The following is a 9,741-nucleotide window of genomic DNA, read 5'->3' as shown; positions in this document are numbered from 1 at the left end:
GTGGGTTCCAATTATATGTCCCCATTCAAATGCATTGATCGTCCAAAAAAAAAGGGGTGGGGTTCCAACACCCCCCCACACACCCCTCGGTATCCGCGCCTGGCATAAAATATTGTTTTTAGCTTTTGATGACATGAAAATGAATCAAAAGTAATGCCCCATCATGTCTCATTACAGGGGCGGATGCAGGAATTTTCGAAAGGGGGTGTGCTAACCCAGGGCAAAGGGGGGGGTGCAAAACATATGTCCCGATACAAATGCATCGGCAAAAATAAAGGGGGGTGCGCACACTGCATTACTAACAAATTCATCAAGGAAACCTCAAACTTCCTAAACCAAAATAGAATTGTTCGAAAAATCTTTTGTATATTCTGGACTATTCTTGTGGAACAATTTGCCAATAAGGTATAGAAATATTACAAATGTTAATTCTTTCAAATACAAAATGACAGATCATTTATTGAAAGCAACCTGTTGAAAAATTGAGAGCTTATTGTCATGTTTATTTTTTCATCACATTTTATCAAGCTTTATTGAACTTTTTATCATACTTGACTTTTATACCATAAATGTATGAAATATGCATATGTTTGCATTTTGTTTGAACTTTTATATCAGTTATATAGCTAACAGTGTGTTGTTTGTTCTTGTGGTTGTTGCAGTAATTGGAAAATTAGTGTTAAAAATTTGTGAAAGAAAATCAAATATTCTTGAAAATTTTACAATCAAATTATAAGTCCGACTCTATCAATTTTATACAAGTTTCCCCCATAAAAATGCAAAAAGGGTAAAAATCATTATTTAAAGGCAATAAAAGATGAGAAAGAATAAAACACATACATCTGACTGTATAAAGAAAAAACTAAATATATACACCCATTTCATCAAAATCAATCAAGTACATTAATCTTTGGTTTGACTCCTTTGAATTAAATTTGAGCAAAAACTCGAAAAAGTTTAATATCTTTATATAAAGCTGAAGCAATTGGTTTTTGATTAAATATCCAAAGCATTTGATAGATATTATTGGTTATATAATTGATCTAGACAATATACAAGGGAGACAATTTTAATATCATTTCAATTGCAGGTGGCAGTTAGGTCCGCTGCTGTATGCCCTGAGGTAATCGGTGCCCTGAGGTAATCGTGGTAATGCGTCATTGATTAAATATGCACGAAAATATAGTTCTTATTTTGATAGATCTTAATACCAAATTTTAATGTGACCAAATACCAAAGATGTCAACAAACTTCCCAAATGATTTTATTATTTGTATTCACCGATCATTCATTTCGTATGTACGTGTAGGTTGGGGATGGCTGGTAAAATTATAAACTTATTTTTCTTATAAAAGTTCAATTAATGGTCTGAAGTATTCATTCATGACAGGGTTACCTGAGGTAACCCCAATAATAACAACAAATACAACAATTCATAAACACAAGTCAACTGAGGTAACTTTATATATACATCGCATAAACAATACAAATCTTTGCAGTCCTACATTTTAAATTAAGAAATTGTGTAATTAAAATATAAATGTATCCACTAGCAAAGTACTAAGAATTCTTTCATAACAGGGTAACCGAAACCATAACAGCAAATACAACCTATTTACCTCAAGTTTAATCAGATCATCTTTACATATACATCACATGAACAATATAACTTCAATGAATTCCTACATAACAAAAGAAGAAAGTGTTTTTTTACAGCACAAATGCATATACTAGCAAAGTATCTACTAAGTATTTTGTTATGACAGGGTTACCTCAGGTAACCCATAAAATAGCAACAAGTATTATCCATTCATATCAAGTTAACTTAAGTCGCTTTTCCGATATATCACATAAACAATACACATCTATGAGGCCTACATGTAAAATAAATAAATTGTTTGATAACAACATAAATGTTTTCACTAGCAAACCATATAAAAAGCATTCTTTATAACATGGGTACCTGAGGTAACCCCAGACATAATTACAAATATAACCCACTTAACTTAACTGAAGTAAACTGAGATCACCTTACATGTACATCACATAAACAATAAAACTTTCATGAAGTCCTACATTTAAAATAAAGAAGTTTGTTTATAACAATAAATGTAAACACTACCAAAGTATCTACGAAGTATTCATGCATGACAGGGTTACCTGAGGTAACCCCAATAATTACAATAAATACAACCCATTTAACTCAAGTTAACTCAGGTAACGTTTATATATACCTGGCATACACATGACAAATCTATGAAGACTTACATTTTAGATTAAGAAATTGTGTCATTACAGCATAAATGCATATACCAGCAAATTATCTACGGAGTATTCTTTCATAACAGAGATACCTCATGTTATTCCAAAAAATAACAACAAATATAATCTATTCAAATTAAGTTAAATAAAGTCTTCTTTCCTGAATATCATGTCTGGCGTATAAAATTATAATCCTGGTACTTTTGATAACTATATAAACAATACTCATCTATGAAGACCAAAATTAAAAAGTAGATGGTTTATTACAACTTAAATGTAAATGGAAAACTATCAACGACGTATTCTTACATGACAGGATTACCTCAGATAACCATAACAATAACAACAAAGATAACCCATCTAACTCAAATTCACTCAGGTTACCTTTAAATATATATACATCACATAAACAATACAAATCAATGAAGTCCTACATTTCAAATTAAAAAAATGTTGAATTCCAATATGAATGTATACACTAGCAAAGTATCTACAAAGAATTCTTTCATAGCAGGGTTACCTGAGGTAACCAAAACAATAACAGCAAATACAACCTATTTAACTCAAGTTATTCCAGATCACCTTTACATATACATCACATAAACAATATAACTTCAATGAATTCCTACATTAAAAATAAAGAAGTTAGTTTTTTACACAATACATGCATTTACTAGCAAAGTATCTACTAAGTATTCTGTCAAGACAAGCTTACCCCAGGTAACCCATAAAATAGCAACACGTATTATCCATTCATATAAAGTTAACTTAAGTCGCCTTTCCAATATATCACATAAACAATACACATCTATGAAGTCCTACATTTAAAACAAAGAAATTGTTCGATTTCAACATAAATGTTAACACTAGCAAACTATCTAAAAAGCATTCTTCATAACATGGGTACCTGAGGTAACCCCAGAAATAATTACAAATATAACCCACTTAACTGAAGTTAACTGAGGTCACCTTTACATGTACATCACATAAACAATACAACTTTAATGAAGTCTTACATTTGAAATAAAGAAGTTGGTTTATTACAATTAATGTAAACAATAGCAAAGTATCTACGAAGAATTCATTCATTACAGGGTTACCTGAGGTAACCCCAATAAAAACAACAAATACAACCCATTTACCTCAAGTTAACTCAGGTAACATATATCCATACATCGCATAAACAATACAAATGTATGAAGTCCTACATTTTAAATTAAGAAATTGTGTAATTACAACATCAATGCATATACCAGCAAAGTATCTACAAAGTATTCTTTCATAACAGGGTTACCTCAGGTAACCCCAAAAATAACAGTAAATATAATCAATTAAAATCAAGTTAACTTAAATCGCCTTTCCTAAATATCATATAAACAATACACATCTATAAAGTTTAAATTTATTAAAAAGTAAATGGTTGATTACAACTTAAATGTATATTCTGGAAAACTAGCTACCTACGAAATATTCTTACATGACAGGATAACCTCGGGTAACCATAACAATACCACCAAAGATCACCTTTTTATTTCAAGTTAACTCAGACACCTTTTAGTATATATGCATCAAATAAACAATACCAATTTATGAAGTCCTACATTTTAAATTTAAAACATGTGTAATTACAACATCAATGCATATACCAGCAAAGTATCTACAAAGTATTCTTTCATAACAGGGTTACCTCAGGTAACCCCAAAAATAACAGTAAATATAATCAATTAAAATCAAGTTAACTTAAATCGCCTTTCCTAAATATCATATAAACAATACACATCTATAAAGTTCAAATTTATTAAAAAGTAAATGGTTGATTACAACTTAAATGTATATTAGGGAAAACTACCTACGAAGTATTCTTACATGACAGGATAACCTCGGGTAACCATAACAATAACAACAAAGATCACCTTTTTATTTCAAGTTAACTCAGACACCTTTAAATATATATGCATCAAATAAACAATAACAATCTATGAAGTTCTACATTTTTAAATTTTTAAATTGTGTTATTAAAAAACAAATGTATACATTAGCATAGTATCTACTAATATTTTTTTCATAACAGGGTTACCTGAGGTAACCCAAACCATAACAGCAATTACAACTATTTAACTCAAGTTAATCCAGATCACCTTTACATATACATTACATAAACAATATAACTTCAATGAATTCCTACATTGAAAATGAAGAAGTTGGTTTATTTCAGCATAACTATATAAGCTAGCAAAGTATCTTCTTCGTATTCTGTCATGACAGGGTTACCTCAGGTAACCCATAAAATAGCTACAAGTATAATCCATTTAAATCGAGTTAAGACAGATCGCATTTTCTAAATATCACATAAACAATTTACATCTGTGAAGTCCTACATGTAAAATAAAGAAATTGTTTGATTACAACATAAATGTTTACACTAGCAAACTATCTAATAAGCATTCTTTCATAACAGGGGTACCCGAGGTAACCACAAAAATAATTACAAATTAAACCCAAATTTAACTGAGGTTAATTGAGATCACCTTTACATGTATATCCCATGAACAATATAACTTCAATGAAGTCCTACATTCAAAATGAATAAGTTGGTTTATTACAATTAATGTAAAGACTAGCAAAGTATCTACGAAATATTCATTCATGACAGGGTTACCTCAGGTAACCCCAATTATAACACCAAATACAACCCATTTAACTCAAGTGAACTGAGGTAACATTTACATATAATCGCATAAACAATACAAATCTATGAAGTCCTACATTTTAAATTAAGAAATTGTGTAATTACAGCATAAACGCATATACCAGCAAAGTATCTACGAAGTATTCTTTCATAACAGGATTACCTCAGGTAACCCCAAAAATAACAACAAATATAATCGATTCAAATCAAATTAACAAAAGGTTGCAGTCTTGTTATTGGCTGTTCCATAGGCTTACATGCAAAATAGCTGATCTAAAAAAAAAATCATGTTCATATCATGTATGTACCAAAGTGAAATTGTGATTTAATCGAAAAAAAGGGGGTCTTGCCACGAAGAATAAAAAGTTACGCAATCCTGAAGTCAACTCATTTTTTTCTACTTTCTGTTTACATTTTTACTAGACCTCACCACTTCAAGTAAACATGATATCCTTACACTTTCCTGGAATGATATCCCCAAAAGATACAAGATTTTTTTTTAAATCTTTATTTATGTTTCCATTCACCATAAACCTATAAACAAACTGAAAAAAATGAGTTCAGAAAAAAATTCAGTCTACTAAATTATCTGTAAATCTCATTCTAGTCTATCTTTATGAATAACCTGACCATGCACAGTCTTACAGTGGTTCCCAGAGGTAACCTGACAATACACAGTAGTACAATGGTTCCCTGAGGTAACCAGACCATGCAAAGTAGTACAATGGTTCCCTGAGGGAACCTACCATGCACAGTAGGTACAATTGTTCCCTGAGGTAACCTGACCATGCACAGTAGTACAATAATTCCATGAGGTTACCTTCCATGCACAGTAGTACAATGGTTCCCTTATGTAACCTGACCATGCACAGTAGTACAATGGTTCCCTGAAGTAACCTGACCATGTACAGTATAACAATGGTTCCCTGGGGAAACCTGACCATGCACAGTAGTACAATGGTTCCCTGAGGTAACATGACTATGCACAGTAGTACAATGGTTCCCTGAGGTAACCCGGTTCCCTGAGGTAACCTGACCATGCACAGTAGTACAATGATTCCCTGAGGTAACCTTACCATGCACAGTAGTACAATGGTTCCCTGAGGTAACCTGACCATGCACAGTAGTACAATGGTTCACTGAGGTAACATGACCATGCACATAAGTACAATGGTTCCTTGAGGTAAACTCACAATACACAACAGTACAATGGTTCCCTGAGGTACCATGACCATGCACAGTAGAACAACGATTCCCTGAGGAGACTTGACCATGCACAATAATACAATGGTTTCCTGCACAGTAGTACAATGATTCCCTGAGGTTATCTGACAATGCCCAGTTGTACAGGGGTTCCCTTGGGTAACATGACCATACACAGTAGTACAATGATTCCCTGAGATTACCTACCATGCACAGTAGTTCAATGGTTCCCTGTGGTAACCTGACCATGCACAGTAGTACAATGGTTCCCTGAAGTAACCTTACCATGTACAGTAGTACAATGGTTCCCTGAGGTAACATGACCATGCACATAAGTACCATGGTTCCTTGAGGTAAACTCACAATACACAACAGTACAATGGTTCCCTGAGGTACCATGACCATGTATAGTAGAAAAACGATTCCCTGAGGAGACTTGACCATACACAATAGTACAATGGTTTCCTGCACAGTAGTACAATGATTCCCTGAGGTTATCTGACAAAGCCCAGTTGTACAGGGGTTCCCTTGGGTAACATGACCATGCACAGTAGTACAATGATTCCCTGAGGTTACCTACCATGCACAGTAGTACAATGGTTCCCTGTGGTAACCTGACCATGCACAGTAGTACAATGGTTCCCTGAAGTAACCTGACCATGTACAGTAGTACAATGGTTCCCTGAGGTAACATGACCATGCACAGTAGTACAATGGTTCCCTGAGGTAACCTTACCATGCACAGTAGTACAATAATTCCATGATGTTACCTTCCATGCACAGTAGTACAATGGTTCCCTTATGTAACCTGACCATGCACAGTAGTACAATGGTTCCCTGAAGTAACCTGACCATGTACAGTAGTTCAATGGTTCCCTGGGGAAACCTGACCATGCACAGTAGTACAATGGTTCCCTGAGGTAACCTGACCATGCACAGTAGTACAATGGTTCCCTGAGGTAACCTGACCATGCACAGTAGTACAATGATTCCCTGAGGTAATCTTACCATGCACAGTAGTAAAATGGTTCCCTGAGGTAACCTGACCATGCACAGTAGTACAATGGTTCACTGAGGTAATCTGACCATGCACAGAAGTACAATGGTTCCTTGAGGTAAACTCACAATACACAACAGTACAATGGTTCCCTGAGGTACCATGACCATGCACAGTAGAACAACGATTCCCTGAGGAGACTTGACCATGCACAATAGTACAATGGTTTCCTGCACAGTAGTACAATGATTCCCTGAGGTTATCTGACAATGCCCAGTTGTACAGGGGTTCACTGAAGTAACCTGACCATGTACAGTAGTACAATGGTTCCCTGAGGTAACATGACCATGCACAGAAGTACAATGGTTCCTTGAGGTAAACTCACAATACACAACAGTACAATGGTTCCCTGAGGTACCATGACCATGCACAGTAGAACAACGATTCCCCGAGGAGACTTGACCATACACAATAGTACAATGGTTTCCTGCACAGTAGTACAATGATTCCCTGAGGTTATCTCACAAAGCCCAGTTGTACAGGGGTTCCCTTGGGTAACATGACCATCCACAGTAGTACAATGATTCCCTGAGGTTATCTACCATGCACAGTAGTACAATGGTTCCCTGTGGTAACCTGACCATGCACAGTAGTACAATGGTTCCCTGAAGTAACCTGACCATGTACAGTAGTACAATGGTTCCCTGAGGTAACATGACCATGCACAATAGTACAATGGTTCCCTGAGGTAACCTTACCATGCACAGTAGTACAATGGTTCCCTGAGGAAACCTGACAATGCACAGTAGTACAATGGTTCCCTGAGGTAACGTGACCATGTACAGTTGTACAATGGTTCCCTGAAGTAACCTGATCATCAACAGTAGTGCAATGGTTCCCTGAATACTTACCATGCACAGTAGTAGAAAGGTTTTCTGAAGTAACCTGACCATGCACGGTAGTGCAATGATTCCCTAATTACTTAACATGCACAGTAGTACAATTGTTCCCTGAAGTAACCTGACCATGCACAGTAGTACAATGGTTCCCTGAGGTAACCTGACCATGCACAGTAGTACAATGATTCCCTGAGGTAACCTGACCATGCACAGTAGAACAATGGTTCACTGAGGTAACCTGACCATGCACAGAAGTACAATGGTTCCTTGAGGTAAACTCACAATACACAACAGTACAATGGTTCCCTGAGGTATCATGACCATGCAAAGTAGAACAACGATTCCCTGAGGAGACTTGACCATGCACAATAGTACAATGGTTTCCTGCACAGTAGTGCAATGATTCCCTGAGGTTATCTGACAATGCCCAGTTGTACAGGGGTTCCCTTGGGTAACATGACCATGCACAGTAGTACAATGGTTCCCTGAGGTAACCTCACCATTCAAAGCAGTACAATGATTCCCTGAGATGACCTGACCATGTACAGTAGTTCATTGGTTCCCTGAGGTTATCTGACAATGCCCAGTTGTACAGGGGTTCCCTTGGGTAACATGACCATGCACAGTAGTACAATGGTTCCCTGAGGTAACCTCACCATTCAAAGCAGTACAATGATTCCCTGAGATGACCTGACCATGTACAGTAGTTCATTGGTTCCCTGAGATAACCTGACCATGCACAGTAGTGCAATGGTTCCCTGCGGTAATCTGACCATGCACAGTAGTACCATGGTTCCCGGAGGTAACCTTACCATGCACAGTTGTACAATGGTTACCTGAGGTAACCTGGTCATGTATTGTAAATTACATATGACCTGAGGTAACCTTGTCATGAACAGTAATTTATAGATGACCTGAGGTAACCTGGTCATGTACAGTAATTTACAGATGACCTGAGGTAGCCTGTCCGTGAAAAAAAGAACATAAATGTAATCTGGTCTAAGCTGACGAAGGGAGTTATGAACATTCAATTGTGGTAACCTGAGGTTTCCAGATAATAAGCGTTTTGCGAAGTTTATCTGTGGTAACATGCAGCTGGTACAATGACCATGAAGTTGTGACCTTAGGTAACCTCATCATATTCTAACATACAGAGGTATTCTGAGGTTACATATTTTTATACAGTAGTTAAGAGATGACATTAGTTAACATGTGCACTTTGCCATGTATAGAAATGCAGAAGTGCCCTGAGGAAAACTAAAAAAATAGTGTTTTGTAAAGTTTATTTAAACTGTGGTAATACGAGTATGTGCAGTAATACAGAGTAACCTCACCATGTACAGCAATACAGAGGTGATATTAGGTAACCTCACAATGTTCAATCATACAGAGGTGACCTGAGGTAACCTCACCATGTGAGCAATCATAGATATGATCTGAGATACAGGCAATACACGGTAATTTAGAGATGACCTAAGGTTATCTGACCATGTACAAAAGTACACTGGAGATGTGAGGTTTGTCCTTGAAAATATCCAACATCTCTACAAATAAGATTAATTAAGAAAAAAGCAGTTATATACTAGATAACATATGCATGTGCTTGTTACTATTTTACTTTCAAAGTAATGTCAAATGAAAAAAACAATAGATTACTGTTCGTACTGTAATGTTTCTCTTTTTAATACTGG

The sequence above is a fragment of the Mytilus trossulus genome, chromosome 4 (assembly GCF_036588685.1).
Source record: "Mytilus trossulus isolate FHL-02 chromosome 4, PNRI_Mtr1.1.1.hap1, whole genome shotgun sequence".
Lineage (NCBI taxonomy): Eukaryota > Metazoa > Mollusca > Bivalvia > Mytilida > Mytilidae > Mytilus > Mytilus trossulus.
Note: the sequence above shows the minus strand (reverse complement) of the source record.